A 15,197-nucleotide genomic window follows, 5' to 3' on the forward strand; every position below is an offset into this window, starting at 1 on the left:
GGAGGTGATGAGAAGTGTGGGATCAAAATCAAAAAGAGTCCAGTAGCACCTTTAAGACTAACCAATTTTATTGTAGCATAAGCTTTCGAGAATCAAGTTCTCTTCATCAGATGCCTGATCAAAACTGGGCAGATACAGAAGAGGAGGGGAGGATGTGCACGTAAATATAAATACTCGCTGTATCTGCTGCTGAGAAGTACAGTATGAAACTGAGCTAGGCAGGCAGACTTCCTTTTGTGATCTAGAGGCATGTATATGTTCAGTAACATTGCTGAGCATGCAAAGAGCTGTGCTTTGGTATTCTACTTAAATATACTGTTGAAGCAAAAATTTCTCTAGAAAAGACATGTCCAAAATGGCATGTTTAACTGGTGACACTACTACAAAGCCTGATTGAAAGTCTCTCTACACAAGACATCTTACACGGGGATGCTCAAGTGACTTACTTTCTGTGTGGTCTTATATCCAAGTGTACTGTGTCTCCCTGTGTATCCACAATGGGAGAACAAGTATAAGTTCACTGTCCGTCTTCTGTGCAGCCCCACATGGGACTGCGCCTGCGCAGGCCTGCCGACCGGATTTTTCTTTCTAGCAAAACGTCCACTAGGGGGCGCACGTCCGACCCAATGCACATGCGCGGCCGTTTCCCGCCCGAGCGACATTGGGCGACGTCGCCCCCTTTCCCCTCAGTTTCTTCTTTGCCGCCGACCGGTAAAGATCTAGCTGTCTGCTTGTGAGGAAACTTTTCCTGTGAGGATCCTACGAAGATGTCTGAGAAGTCGCTGTTCAAGCGCTGCTCCAACTGCTCCACTAAGATGACAAGGACGGACGGTCACGCCGTTTGCCTCGAGTGTCTCGGCGAGGGACACATCGTCGGGAAGTGTGAGCACTGCCAACGATTCACCCCGAAGGCCAGGGCTGAGAGGGCTAATAGGCTGAACGCCTTACTGTGGAGACGGGCGATGCGGGTTTCGGGGGCTCCCGTTACCCCGGAGGGACCGCCACCGGCTGGTGGGACGGGTGACACCCCCCCTGAGAAGGGGTCTCAGAAGGCCGCGTCCGCTTCGCGTTCCCGCTCCCCGGATCGTCGCCAAGCCTGGCAGTTAACCCCGGATCCGAAGGGGACTGCGAGTTCCGCGTCGGGTCGCAGGCCCTTGGCACCAACGTCGGATCCGACTCGGAAACGTCACCGTTCCAGGTCCCCGTCGAGGTCGGAACCGACCTTCACGCCGGCTCCGAAGGTGCCGAGAGCGTCATTGGAACCGAACATCCCGGCTGGGTCGGTTCCCAAACCATCGGATCCGCCATTGGCTCCGACTCCATCGGTTCCGAAGCCTGCTGAGTCGGCGCGCACCGACCTCGCTCCGAAGGCGGGCGCTCGGTCGGATCCGAAGACATCGGATTCGATTGGCAGGGACCGAAGCTCGGATCCGGCTTCGGCTGACAAGGGCGGCAAAAAGTCCAAGAAGAAGTCGAAGCACAGTCAATCGGCTTCGGTCCAAACAGATGAGGTCCTCTGGGAGAGGCCTTTGACTCCGTCGCCGCACCTGTCGCCTCCGCTGCACCACTCGTCTGATGATGATGGTGATCTGCCCGACGCGCCACCTCCGGCCCAGCAGTGGCATGAGGGTGATTATGCGGACCGTGTGGACCGGCGTTACCACCTGCCGCGGGCTGCATTTGACAGAGAGGGTTCCCTGTATGCCAGCTCTCCATCATTTGGCAGGGAGTGTTGGGGTGACACTCGAAGTGAGTTCTCCCACTATGGTTCTCCCAGACACGGTTCACCTTACTATCCTGCTGAACCCTACCAGGGCCCAGTTCCCAGTCCTCCATCTGACCCATCTCCGGATGACGTCATCATTGGGACCGGTCGTGTGTCGCCATCTGAGGACTACCGACTCTACTCTGAGCAGATGGTCAGGATGGCCCGTTCTCTCGACATCGAGATATCGGCCGTAGATCCTAAGCCAAAGGACAAAATTCTTCAATATGTCCAGTCCGGGAACCCTCCAACTATTGCCTTCCCATTCACTGAAGGCTTGGTGGAGATCATCCACAACATCTGTGAGAAGCCGGCCTCTGTGTACGCGACGTCCCGCAAGCTGGAGGCCCTGTACAAGACACGGGATGATGTTTGTGCATACCTCTTTGCGCACCCGCCTCCTTCTTCCCTCATTACAGAGGAAATGCAGACCCGCCAACGCCAGGGGTCCTATGCGGTGCCCATTGACAAGGAGAGCAGGAAGTTGGATTCTTTGGGCAAGAAGCTATACTCTTCTGCTGCCCTCACGCTGAAAATCTCCAACTATTCAGCCATCATGGGGGCGTATCAGATATTCCTTTGGAACCGCATGGCGGCCTTCCTGGAGAAACTCCCAGCAGACCAGAGAGTGTTGGCGAAGGTGATCCTCGATGAGGCCTTGAGGCTTTCCCGGCAACAAATAAATGCGGGCCGTGACACAGTTGACACCTCTGCGAGGGCACTGGCTTCTTCCATCGTCCTGCGCCGGCACTCGTGGCTCCGCACAACTGCGTTGCCAGTGGAGACACGCAATAAGGTGGAGAACCTGCCATTTGAGGGGCAATCCCTGTTTTCTACCAAAGCAGATGACTACCTGTCGCAGAAGCGCAAGGATCGTATTACAGCCCGATCCTATGGCATTCTCCCGGCCAGACCACCCACCGAGAATCGTGGCCAGTATCGCCCTGCCCAGGGTTATCGTGGACGACAGCACCGGTACCAGCCGTATCCACGCTATGGTTCCTACCGGCCATTCCAACCACCAGGCTCTTACCAGCGCCGGAAGCCTACCTACCGCCCTCGTCGCGGCCCTCATGCCACCGATACCAAAGAGTCAGCTACGCAACCAAAGCAGTTCTGACTAGGGCTCGAACAGTCTGTCGTGTTTGGAAACAGATTGGCTCAGTTTGCCTCTGCATGGGCGGAGATTACGTCCGATGGTTGGGTTCTTAAAATCGTTACAGTTGGATATAAAATTCAGTTTGATGTTTACCCAGTGTTGTCTCTTCCTGACCACTCAATACAATCCTCTTCTCATAACTTACAGGCTGAGGTTGTAGCACTGCTAGAGAAAGGGGCTGTGCGGGAGGTGCTCCCTCAAGACCCCCCCTTAGGTTTTTGTTCCAGGATGTTCTTGGTAGACAAGAAAGATGGAGGGGTACGACCCATCTTGGACCTACGGGAACTGAATAAATTCGTTCTCGTCAAGAGGTTCAGGATGCTTACCTTGAACACGGTCCTCCAGTTAATGCCCGAGGACATGTGGTTCGCTGTCCTGGACCTCAAGGATGCATATTTTCATATTGCCATCCATCCTGATCATTGGAAGTACCTTAGGTTTCTATGTAACAATAAGGCCTACCATTACCAAGTGCTTCCCTTTGGTCTCTCAACAGCCCCACGAGTTTTTTCTAAGTGTATGGCTGTGGTAGTGGCTTATTTGAGGGAACGGGGTTGTACCATCTATCCCTACCTTGACGATTGGCTTCTGGCAGCACCCTCTGCTAATGCACTCCTGGCCCAGATTCATACTGTGATGCTCACCTGCTCCAGATTAGGGCTTTTGGTTAACTTACAAAAGTCTAACCTTACCCCGTCCAGACGGATACTGTTTATCGGTATGGAACTGGACGGTGGCGTAAATAGAGGTTTTCTCCCCAGGGAGCGTGCTTTGAAGATTGGCAGGATGGTGAACCTTTTTTCTAAGTGCAGGTTCCAATCCGTAACAGCGATCCAGAGGCTACTGGGCTACATGGCCTCTTCTACAGCTGTCACCCCTATGGCCAGGTTGCACATGCGACCTCTCCAGCTGTGGTTCCTATCGGTTCATGATTTTGAGCACGATTCCCAGAATAAACAGTATTCCATCCCCAGAGGGATTATCCGGGCCTTACGATGGTGGCTCGATGAGACTAACCTCCTTGGGGGTGTTGCGTTTGGGTCCATCCAAACCGAGATCACAATCTCCACTGATGCCTCCATGGTAGGATGGGGAGCCCAGTGTGGTGCCCTGAGGGCACATGGGGTTTGGTCAGAGCAGGAAAGGACAGATCATATTAACCTGCTAGAATTGAGAGCGGTCCGTTATGCCCTTATCGCTTTCGCAGACACGCTGCAGCAGAAAGCAGTTCAGGTGCTCACAGACAATTGCACCACGATGTTCTACCTGAACAAGCAAGGGGGCACTACATCCAAGGCCCTCTGCGACGAGGCCGTTCGGATCTGGAACTGGGCCATGGACAGGGGCGTGTTCATTCAGGCGGTCCATATTCCCGGCACCACCAATGTCATTGCGGACACGCTGAGTCGGATGCGATTCGACAGCTATGAATGGACCGTAGCAGACAGTTACCTGAACGCCATCTTTTTGGACTGGGGGTTCCCAGACGTAGACCTCTTTGCGGCAGAGGCCAACAAGAAGGCCCCGCAATTCTGCTCCAGGGGAGGGCTAGGTCGCCGCTCCCTAGGGGACGCGTTCCAGATACGCTGGACAGGGCACCTGTTTTATGCCTTCCCTCCGTTCCCACTGCTGTCTCGAGTCGTCAGCAAAATCCAGAGGGATGGGCCGCACTTAATCCTAGTGGCCCCCTTCTGGCCCAGACAAGCATGGTTCCAACATGTCATGCAGCTTTCGCAGGGGTCATATTATCGGTTCGCACTGAACCCGGACCTTCTGTCCGACCAAGGGGTTTGGTATCATGACCTACCCAAACTCAACCTCACTGCTCGGCACATTCGGGGACGGAGGGGATGTCTGACAGGGTAGCTGAAATTTTGCTGAATGCCCGTAGGGACACCACTCGCAGGTCATACGCAGCTAAATGGAAGCGTTTTGAGGCCTGGGCTGCTGACAACGAAGTTAATGTTTGGGATTGCCAGTTGTCTTCTGTGTTTGAGTTCCTCCTGTCCCTAAAGGACGGGGGACTCTCTAATTCCTCTATTAAAGTTTATTTGGCTGCCATTTCAGCCTTCCACCCTAAAATAGATGGGAAGACGGTGTTCTCCCACAGTTTGTCGAAGTCTTTTTTGAAAGGGTTGTACAATATGTTTCCACAGGTCAAGGAAATTGTTCCCCAATGGTCACTACAAGTAGTATTGGCGGGGCTTATGAAATCACCTTTTGAACCACTGGCCACCTGTGATTTGAAATGGTTATTCTGTAAGGTGGCCTTTTTGATAGCCATTACGTCTGCCCATAGGGTTAGCGAGCTGGCTGCACTGAGGTGGGACCCTCCCTTTTTGAAGGTCCATCAGAATAAGGTGGTGCTGAGACCTGACCTTCGTTTTAGACCCAAAGTGTCCACGCAATTTCACACCTCGCAGGACATTGTCCTACCTATCTTTTTTCCTGACCCTTCTGATAACTCTGAAAGGGCCTTACATTCTTTGGATGTGAGAAGGGCTATTTTATTTTACCTCCAAAGTACATCACAGTTTAGGAGTGCCAAACAACTGTTTGTGTGCTATTATGGGCCCAGGAAGGGAAAGGCTGCTACAGCCCAGTCAATTTCACGTTGGGTCACTCAAGCTGTTAGAGCCTGCTACTCGCATGCTCAGTTACCTTGCCCCTTGGAACTAAAAGCTCATTCCACCAGAGCACAGGCTGCTTTGGCGGCCTTCCTTAGGGGCGTGCCCTTGCAAGACATCTGCAGGGCTGCAATGTGATCGTCTTCTGACACGTTCGCTAAACATTACGCACTAGATGTGTGGGAAAGGAAAGAGGCTGCTGTTGGTAATGCAGTGCTTCAGTCTCTTTTTCGGTGAGAACACATGCCCGCCTCCTGGGTAAGTGGCTTGTGAGTCTCCCACGTGGGGCTGCACAGAAGACGGACAGTGAAAACAGAGTTGCGCTTACCGTAACTACTGTTCATTGACGTCTTCTGTGCAGACACACAACCCTCCCTCCTACCCCGCTGTGTTCTTCCAGATAATGTGAAGGCATTCGGCGGCAAAGGAGAAACTGAGGGGAAAGGGGGCGACGTCGCCCAATGTCGCTCGGGCGGGAAACGGCTGCGCATGCGCATTGGGTCGGACGTGCGCCCCCTAGTGGACGTTTTGCTAGAAAGAAAAATCCGGTCGGCAGGCCTGCACAGGCGCAGTCCCATGTGTGTCTGCACAGAAGACGTCAATGAACAGTAGTTACGGTAAGCGCAACTCTGTTATCTTTCACTTGAGCGTCCCTGTGTAAGGTAGAGAGAGACACATGCAAGAGAATGAGTTGGGAATGAGAGAGGGAACAGGTAAAATTTTACTTCTAACAGGACTGAAAACAAATGAAAGGGAAATAATATCTACACATTTATTATACAAATGTATTAATGGGGGGAGGATTTTCAATGACGTCTCAGTGATTTTAGAAAGTTAAATCCCTCTCTCCTGTTAGTCTCCAGTATGTCTAAGGATAGTTGGAAATGTCTTCTTTGTTTATTTTTTCAGTCTGCCAAAATATGTAATTAATGTAAGGGTAAGTTCCATAGCTAATAGTTGTTCTCACTGGTGTTGTCTTGGGTGGGAGATGAAGGGAGAATTGGAGTTTCTGTCACCAAAGAAGTAGTTAAGGTTTTCTGACAAGAGGCTAACTGGGAGAGAAAGAACACAAACAACACCTTGTGACCTCCAAGTGGAAATGCTTCATATCATTTGACTGTTAAGCTGTTTTGGTTTAAAGGTCATGAAGACTTGGTATGGAATATTTTATTTTATTTTATTTTAATTATCCTATAAGTGCATCTAAACATTTCCATAGCTAGCTTACAGATTTCCCTTAACAACCTAAAACCATAATAATTTTTTTAAAATCAAATAATTAGTGAAATGATAAAAGATAACAACTGTCAGCAGCATAAACACTAACAAATAAAATCAACATCCAAAGCACGAAAGTATTTAAGTACAAAATTTCCTCAGCCATCACAGTAATAAAAAATGGTTCAAACAGCAACAGATGTTAAAATATAAAAAGGTGTTAAACTATTAAAGGCAATGTGGGTAAAATACTTGGCAGTCAGCCAAAACGCACATCAACAAAAAGCTGAAATTAAAAAGGAAGGTTTTCACCTGGCACCAAAAAATTTAGAGATTCAGCACCGGGTGAATTTTCAGCATTTCAAGATAAAAGATTGTGGTGATCAGGAATGAGGAAGATCTCTCTGTCTGAGGACCTGGAGAACTGCTGCCAGTCAGAACTAACAGATGAGATGGGCCAGCGGTCAGACTCAGCGCATGGCAACTTCATTGATGCTGGGGAAGGGTTATATTTTTTAAAATAATTTTTGAAAACTTTTAGACCACCTCTCCCTTGAACGAGGCCTGAAGTGGTTTCCAGCATTTTTTAAAAAATATATTAGATATTAAAACTAAAAAAACATATTACACTGGAGAGGTCCCAGAAGAATACACCCACAGTAAAAACATATATACACACACAGAGAAGAGCATCTGTTCTGTATGCAGAAGATCCCAGCTTTGGTTTGAGTCCTGTGCAGTTAAAGGATGTCAAGTAGAAGATGCTTGCAGAGGTGCTTCTCTTCCTGACACTTTGGACAACCACTGCCAATCAGAGCAGACCAAACTCCGTTATCAGGGTAAAAACTCTCAGTTATTCCAAGGCAGCTGCCTATGGTCCATACCCGTGTGGAATGCTGAGTGTGCATACACCATCAACATCAGTGTACTGGTAGTTTTTTAATAGGGAAGGGCAGAACTACTGGGCAAAATGTTTTATTTATTTATTTATTTATTTTATCGTATTTATATTCCGCCCTCCCCACAAGCAGGCTCAGGGCGGAATTTAGCAGAGGTTGGAGAAGCCACAAATCCAGAATGGGATTCTGCAATCCAAAACAGGTACTCAAATGTAGCCCAGGTATACTGAGATGTTGACAATGCTCTTACTCTCTTTCATGACATGGAGAGAGCCAGCATGGCATAGTGGACAGAGTGTTGGATTAGGACCCTGGAAGACCCAGGTTTGAATCCCCATGTGCTGGGTGACCTTGAGCTAGTCACCTGCCTCTCAGGGTGGTTGTTGTTGAGAAAAAATGGAGGATGGAAGAATGATATTCTGAACTGCTTTGGATCCCCATTAGGAAGAAAAAGTGGGATATAAATGCAAGTGCATACACTTATGATGGCAACATACCTGTCATACTTGGAAGCCTCAGCCACTGGTTCAGCAAAGTTTAGCAGCTTTCTGGGACTTCACAAGACATTCCATAACCCTGGGGCTCCAGTTTGGGTAGGGGTGGGTTTTTTTTTTCTAAAACAGAGCCCGCCTGCCCCCAAACCAATACAAATTTGGGGTGCCACAGAATTCATCATCATTTCCTATTTTTGATCCACACAAATTCTGAAAGGCTGTCTGTTTTCACACATGAAGCTTAAATTAGTTTTTGTCTTTCCCACTTCTATAGCGTGAATATAAAACTGGTAGTTGTGTGAGGCTAAGAGAAAAGAAGCAGCTATTTTAGATTGGCAGCCAATAGCTGCTCCTTCAGCAGAAGACCCTGTTGCTCTTTAGCTCTCTCCTTGCTAATTCTTGGAACTCACAAAAACCAGAATGCCACTGAATCTACAAAGCCTACTTGGCTGGACTCTAACTTGCCAGCCACAGTGGTTCTCTTCAACTTTCTGTTCCATGTTAAGAGTGTTCTCATGTGCACCCAAGAATGAGGCTCAAAGGTCTTTACTTATTCCTCCCCCTCCCCGTCCCACCTTTCTGCCAATCAGGTAGCTGAAGTCACTGTGTCTTTTACACTTTTAAATTGCATCTTTGTTTTCCACTAGGCAGTTTCTTTCTTAGCACGGGTGGGAGCAAAAGGGCTTTCTAAAGTTGGCATTTATATTTCTTGTGAGGAAATGGATCACAGGAGGGGAGCTGGAAGCTTGCCAGCTGAAATGAGAGACTGCTGCATTCCCAGGCTAATGCTTTCCTTGGAGAACTGTAAAAGATATCAGCCTATAAAAGAAGACAGCTGTAGTCCCTCAGTGAATGGTGACACATACCTATGTGACACCAAGCAGATCTTGGACGAAGCTCCTAGTCCACTAATATTTGAGCCACTGACTGGCAAGGCAGAGTTGTCAACTTCCAGGTGGGGCCTGAAGCTCTCCTGGAATTAGAGCTAATCTCCAGGCTATAGAAATCAGTCCCCCTGGAGAAAATGGCCACTTTGGTAGACTCTATGGCACTGCATCCGTACTGAGTTCCCTCGCCTCCCACAAATCCACCCTCCCCCAGCTCTGTCCCCAAATCTCCAGGAATACAGGTCAAACTCAAATTATTGTTATAATTTCGGGGTTTTCTCAACGTTTGAGCCTCCAGAATGTGTAATAATTCACACTTCCCCATGTGCTGTTAAATCCCAGAGGAATGTTCACCATGTGATGATCACAGAAGAAAGTTTGCCTCCTTGTGACTTAATCCTATGACTGTGCTGTATCCTGAGATAATTTTGCTGTCTGGGGACCCGATTGTGCTGCCCTATGAATTTATTCCACAACATTTCTTCTGTTTCGTCTGTATTATTTATGCCAATAAAGGTTGCTGTGCTGGACTTAATCACACCTGACAGCCAAACTAGATGAGACAAATTACACGAGGTCATGCAAGTGTCTAGAATCACGTCTGTTCCTTTCTGCCCGTGTCCATTTTACTCCTGATGAACATGTATCCTGTAGCCCCAGTCCGTGCACGTGTCGGGTAACTGGTGTAGTCGCAGTTGCAAGTGTCCATAGTCATAATCAGTGAGTTGCCATTGCAGAGCATCTATTTTGAGCGGCTTCCGCTTCCCTCTCCCCTCTTTCTGCCATTAGATCCAGCTTACACTCAAACTGTTTCACTTTTAATCTGGATAAGGGTGGCATTTTTCAAGCAAAATCCACCAAATTTGCAGGGGAGCTAGTCTTCACTGTCCTCTAAAGACCCCTCAAGTTTCAGGGAGACTGAACCCCGGGAAAGGCATGATCCACGGGTCCCCCCTTCCTGTCATTTCTCTTCACAATAGTAAAAACTGGAGTGGCTGCTGGCAACTACTTTGAGGGGCTTCAAACTGACCTCCCCAAGGTCCTAAATCCACCAAATTTACAGGGGAGCTAGTCCTCACTGTCCCCCCGCATGAAACTCAGCCTTGTGAGAAAGTCTGACTCACATTCAGCTCTATAGCCACAACTCCAGTAGCAAGCAACAAATAATAGGCTTGTTGGGAGTGCTGGGAGAAAAAGTCATGTGGAATCTTGCTTAAGGAGTTGTAGTTACATAAAGATTCACAAGTCCCACATTTATCATCCTGAGACAGCAACGCTTGCTGCCTCCCTAGGACCGTTCACAAGTCACTGTAGACCTCTCAGCGGCAGTCACAACAGAGAATAGTCGGTCTCTGTCACCTTTGAAAAGTGGACACCAAACAGCGGCAAAAAGGAATCCAGCTTTTGTTTTTCTAGTATAACTGATCACATAAAGGGAACTTAAGTCTAGCAAATCCTACCAAATGTGGCCAAGGTATCCTTCCCAATGAAAAAGAGCTGCTCCACTTTATCCTAGCTCTGACTCTTCACAGACATTCACTTTATTTTTGATTTATTTGGAGAAAACAAATATTGAGCCTGCATGATCAAGTTCTCATACCAGGGATATTTCTTATTTACACAGGGTTTTCCAATTCCCTTGATTCTAGAAGTTTTTTAGAGGGCTGGAAAGGCGAGAATTCTAGCTCTCATTGGGGGGGACAGACTGTGAGTAGGGAAGATAGAAGCTGGCAATGTAGCTGCACTTTGTGGTTTAAAAGGCCTGCAGTTATAAGTTATGCCTATTATATATTAGAATCTTGCAATATTTTTACAATAAAGTAATAGGTAACATTGTTTTATCAAAATGTTATCATCTTGGTCAAATTCACACTATAATTGTCACAGTCAGAAGAACCAAAGCAGAATTAGAACTTGCAGTTAATGTAAGAGTTGTGTTTAATAGAAAAGAATAAAAAATGAAATGGCTTGGACCAGCCAAAATATTTCCACAGGTGGAGGGACCCCCAGGAACAGCATTTCCAGGATCATTTTAGGCATAAATTCATCCATGGAAACAGTCTGGTGGATCCAAGCCAATATCTTAACATTTGGTCTGAATATGCAGAATTGTTCGGACATTCATATACATCATCTTTTCATTGCTTGCCACAATTTTCTTCCCTTCTCTGCCGTACCCTCTGTTCTTTCATTGCCTTCTGCCCCCAATTAGTTGTCATTGTAAAGTGCCACCCCCACCTTCTCTCTCTTAAGATGGTAGCTATAAAAAGAAAAACCCTAATAATCTTCAAATAAAAAAGGAAAACAAACCATACCTTCCAATGTTTCACAGATGAAAACAGAACTGTGCTTATAACACCCTTATTCTCAAACAAGAGATTACTGCTGGAGTGCCTTCCCCTTTTCAGCTTTGCCAAAGGCCTGGCTGGTTCCAGGTTTTAGAGGCCCCTCCGCAAGACACCATGGGAGCCCTCTGCCACTCCCCACTTTGGCTCGCTCACCCAGAGAGCCAACCACCATTGCTGCCACCCACTTACCCAAGGAGAAATGGTTTCTTCTCACTATGGACAGCTGTGTGGCAATGGTAGCATGGCTGAATGAGGGGTTTGTGGCAAGCCGTTCTGGGTTCTTAGCAACTGGCCACAAAGATGCCAACCCTGGACAAAGGTTCTCTTCTGTCCTTTGCCATGTTTACTCTACAGTAGCCTGTCCCTTGTGGATTTAAAATGCCAAGGTTGTTCTTTTGGTTAAAAGTGTGGGTGTGTGTTGCATAATTGTCACATAATGTGCTATATCACAGATCAAAATATATCTCGGCATCCAAAGTGTGTGAACTAACCGGCTGTGCACTGCGTGGTGTCTTAGATACATCACCGCTCAGAAATGTAACTTCTAGAGATTTTGGGGAGGGAGCTAAACTCTGAAGAGCAGCTCTAGCAATACTTGCTAAGGCTTTTCCACACTGGGGTTTTGATGCAGCTCTGCTTCTTAATGATGTTGGTTCCCCCCCCCCCGCCTTTACTGAAAGTATCATTTGCCAGTCATTGCTCTCCCATTTCTTTTTAAAGTTTCCCCCGATGTTTTTTCAGACCACCTGGTTTGAAGAAAACTTGAGACAAACTTGAAGAAAAGCCAGGAGAGCAACAACTAACAAGTGACACTGCCTGTAAGGATGGGGGAAACCCAGTGTAGCTAAGAAGCCAAGGTGCATCAAAAGCCCAGTGTGGAGAAGCCTGAAGTTTTAACAAGGCATCCCCCAAAGCCCCAAATTTATTTTTATTTATTTTTATTTATTTTATCGTATTTGTATTCCGCCCTCCCCGCAAGCAGGCTCAGGGCGGATCAGTGTAATTTTCACAGGGACAAAAAAGAATATAGTGGCTGTCCCAGTACAGGGGATGATGCATAACCAGAGGAAGGGTAAAGGCTGGCCTTAGAACCCTTCTTACTGACTTAATTTTATGTGCAAATTCAATCAAACAGTGGTAAATGTGCCCCCCCCCCCGCACATGCACACCGGGGTTTCTCTAATCACTTCTATGGAGCAGGTAAGTGAATGGACAAGTCTTTGCTCAGTTTTTTTTTAAATATTGGGTTGTATCCTGCCACTTCCCACAGCTCAGTGTGGCACCTTCCTCCAATCCAACAAGCTGTCCTTGGTGGAAACCTTGTTTTATAGTTAGCTTAGCAGACTAGTAGGGTACAACCTGTTGTTGTTGCTGTTGTTAACAATACAGAACTACTTTTGCTGAAGGTGTCCAAGAGTGCCAGTCCCACATGTGTTACCTTGCCTTCCAAGCACATGTTCTAATGCATACTACTGTTAATTTGCCTGGGACTGGCAAAAGCATTTTTTATGAGCTGAGGCTTTGCTTGACACCCTGGAAGCCCTTCTCTTCTCCCTGGATGTTATAGTCTTAGAACCAAGGCAATTAAGAAGAACACCAAGGAAGAAAAGGCCTGACTGGGACAAAACTGGGAGAGAACCAAAATGATTGTCATGCATATAACTGCAAATGCTGAGCTGACTAAGTACTCTCAGTCTCACACGCTCTCACACACACACACGTTTACAATGCAGGAGCAGTGAAATAATCTAGCATACAGGTACATATTTGAACTGCTTTTTGAGTTACTCTTATGGCTGCTTTTCCCCTTGCTACAATTTTAGATCACAGGAGCTGGTTCTCTTCAACCTAAACTGATGTTGGAATGGTTGATATACATGTCTGCCATCAATAAAAACATAGATCGCCTGAGCAGGATTCTTTCTTGTAAATGAGTATCTAAATAGGGCTCACTGTTACTTGCTTCAGCCCCATTCCTTGATTTCTGGAGGCAGCCTTAAACCTAGTCCTGGAGACAAGGAATGAAAAGAGGACTCTGAATCATGGGCAGAATGTCCTTTCCCTCACGGTGGCTTGGTAGCTGCCGGGCACCAAGTGGGATTGGTTGCTGGTTCCCAACCCCAGAAGGGCTACTGGTCAGAAGAGGGAATCCACTGCAGCCAGGAGTTTGTTGCAGCGGCTCATACTTCCCTTGGCCCCGGGCAGGTCAGGGATGCTGGGAAGCCAGTCTGCTGAAGGCTATTAAAAGGCTTGCATGTGTGCTGGTTCCCCTCAATCTAGGTGACCCTTGGCTAGGGAAGGCCACCCAGACTTCCAGCCTGCCTGTCTCTAGCCTTCTGCCAGCCCCACATGTGTTACCTTGCCTTCCTCAGAGAGCTGGGGCTCATCATTGCCCTATCACTACAAAACTCATCATAGGCCTTGCACTATAGTAATACCTTCCTCAGGGCTTTTTTTCAGCTGGAACGCGGTGGAACAGAGTTCCGGCACCTCTTGAAAATGGTCACATGGCCGGTGGCCCCGCCCCCTGATCTCCAGACAGAGGAGAGTTTAGATTGCCCTCCGTGCCACTGGCTCCCCGTGCCACTGGCACGGAGGGCAATCTAAACTCCCCTCTGTCTGGAGATCAGGGGGCGGGGCCACCGGCCATGTGACCATTTTTGCCGAGGGTGATTTAAACTTTAAAAAACTCCCCCCTTGTTCCAGATGACCCAAAGTGATGTCATTGTGCGGTCCTGAGTTCTACCACTGAGTTCCACCACCTCTTTTCCCAGAAAAAAAGCCCTGACCTTCCTTATATCTGGTCTGGGATTCAGCAGTGGAAGTATCCAAGCTTCAGGAGGTAGGGAGTATGAGAACACCTTTGTCTGGAATGTAAACAGTGGCAGGCAGTCACCCAAGGACAAATCATTGCAGCTTGGAAATTCAGATGTAAATGACATGGCACCTGGTCACCTGTGGTCCATGCACCCACACTGCTTTCCTGCACATGTACATTCTGTAAATAGGGGTGAACAGGCTGAACAAACTATGCTGTGTGCATGGCTGGATTAAAACTGTCAGCATGGAGATCTCACCCAAAAAGCGGCACCTGTCTTTACAAAGGCACCTCCCACGCTTATATTTTTTCATGAAGGCACTGGATGAAGAACACCCAAAAGTTTTAAGGTCCTTGTATATTCTGTGACCTGGAAGCTGGTTTGTCAGATCCAGACAGTTGCATTTGATTGTCTCTCCCAACACAGGATTTTATTTCTGAGGTTGCCCCTCTTTTTATTTTCAACAGTGCAGTCTAAAATGCTTTGAGTAGCATCAAGATGGACAGAAAGTACAAGGAAGCTGGGAGCTAAGCAATGGAACGTGGCTTTCTGGCTCAGTGTATGCTTCAGCACATAACCTGAATGCTTCCTTTCCTGATAATTAAGGCTAACAGCTTTAAATTGGTGGGTCTCGTTATTTTAGAAGAGCCTAACAGCTTTAGGATTAAGTTTACTGGCCCTGAATTGTTGGAATCCCTCCATAACCGCTATGAGCCAGCAGCTGGGAGAAGTTTAAGGCTGAAGGGATTAGCTGTTAGCTGCATTGGAAACCTCGGGAGTTACAAAAGAATGCAGATTGAGGGTTAGTTAAGTGTGAAGAGCCTAATTTAATTTACATTATACTGTGGATTAACAAATCGCAGCTGCTGAAAAGAGCCCTCATGGCTAGTCATGGTGCCAAACACTTTTATGTCCCTAGAGAAAGTAATCACAGCTCCCAATGCTGGCCATGGATTTGCCAATCCGGGTAACAGACCTATG

The 15,197-nt window shown here is 47.6% G+C and overlaps 1 protein-coding gene across 1 annotated transcript in view; it reads left to right on the plus strand.

Moving 5' to 3' along the window:
* PKNOX2 (PBX/knotted 1 homeobox 2) overlaps window positions 1-15,197 on the plus strand; it is a 370,783-nt gene that overhangs the window by 214,124 nt on the left and 141,462 nt on the right. The window lies entirely within an intron of this gene.

The sequence above is a fragment of the Eublepharis macularius genome, chromosome 14 (genome assembly GCF_028583425.1).
Source record: "Eublepharis macularius isolate TG4126 chromosome 14, MPM_Emac_v1.0, whole genome shotgun sequence".
In the NCBI taxonomy this organism is placed as follows: domain Eukaryota; kingdom Metazoa; phylum Chordata; class Lepidosauria; order Squamata; family Eublepharidae; genus Eublepharis; species Eublepharis macularius.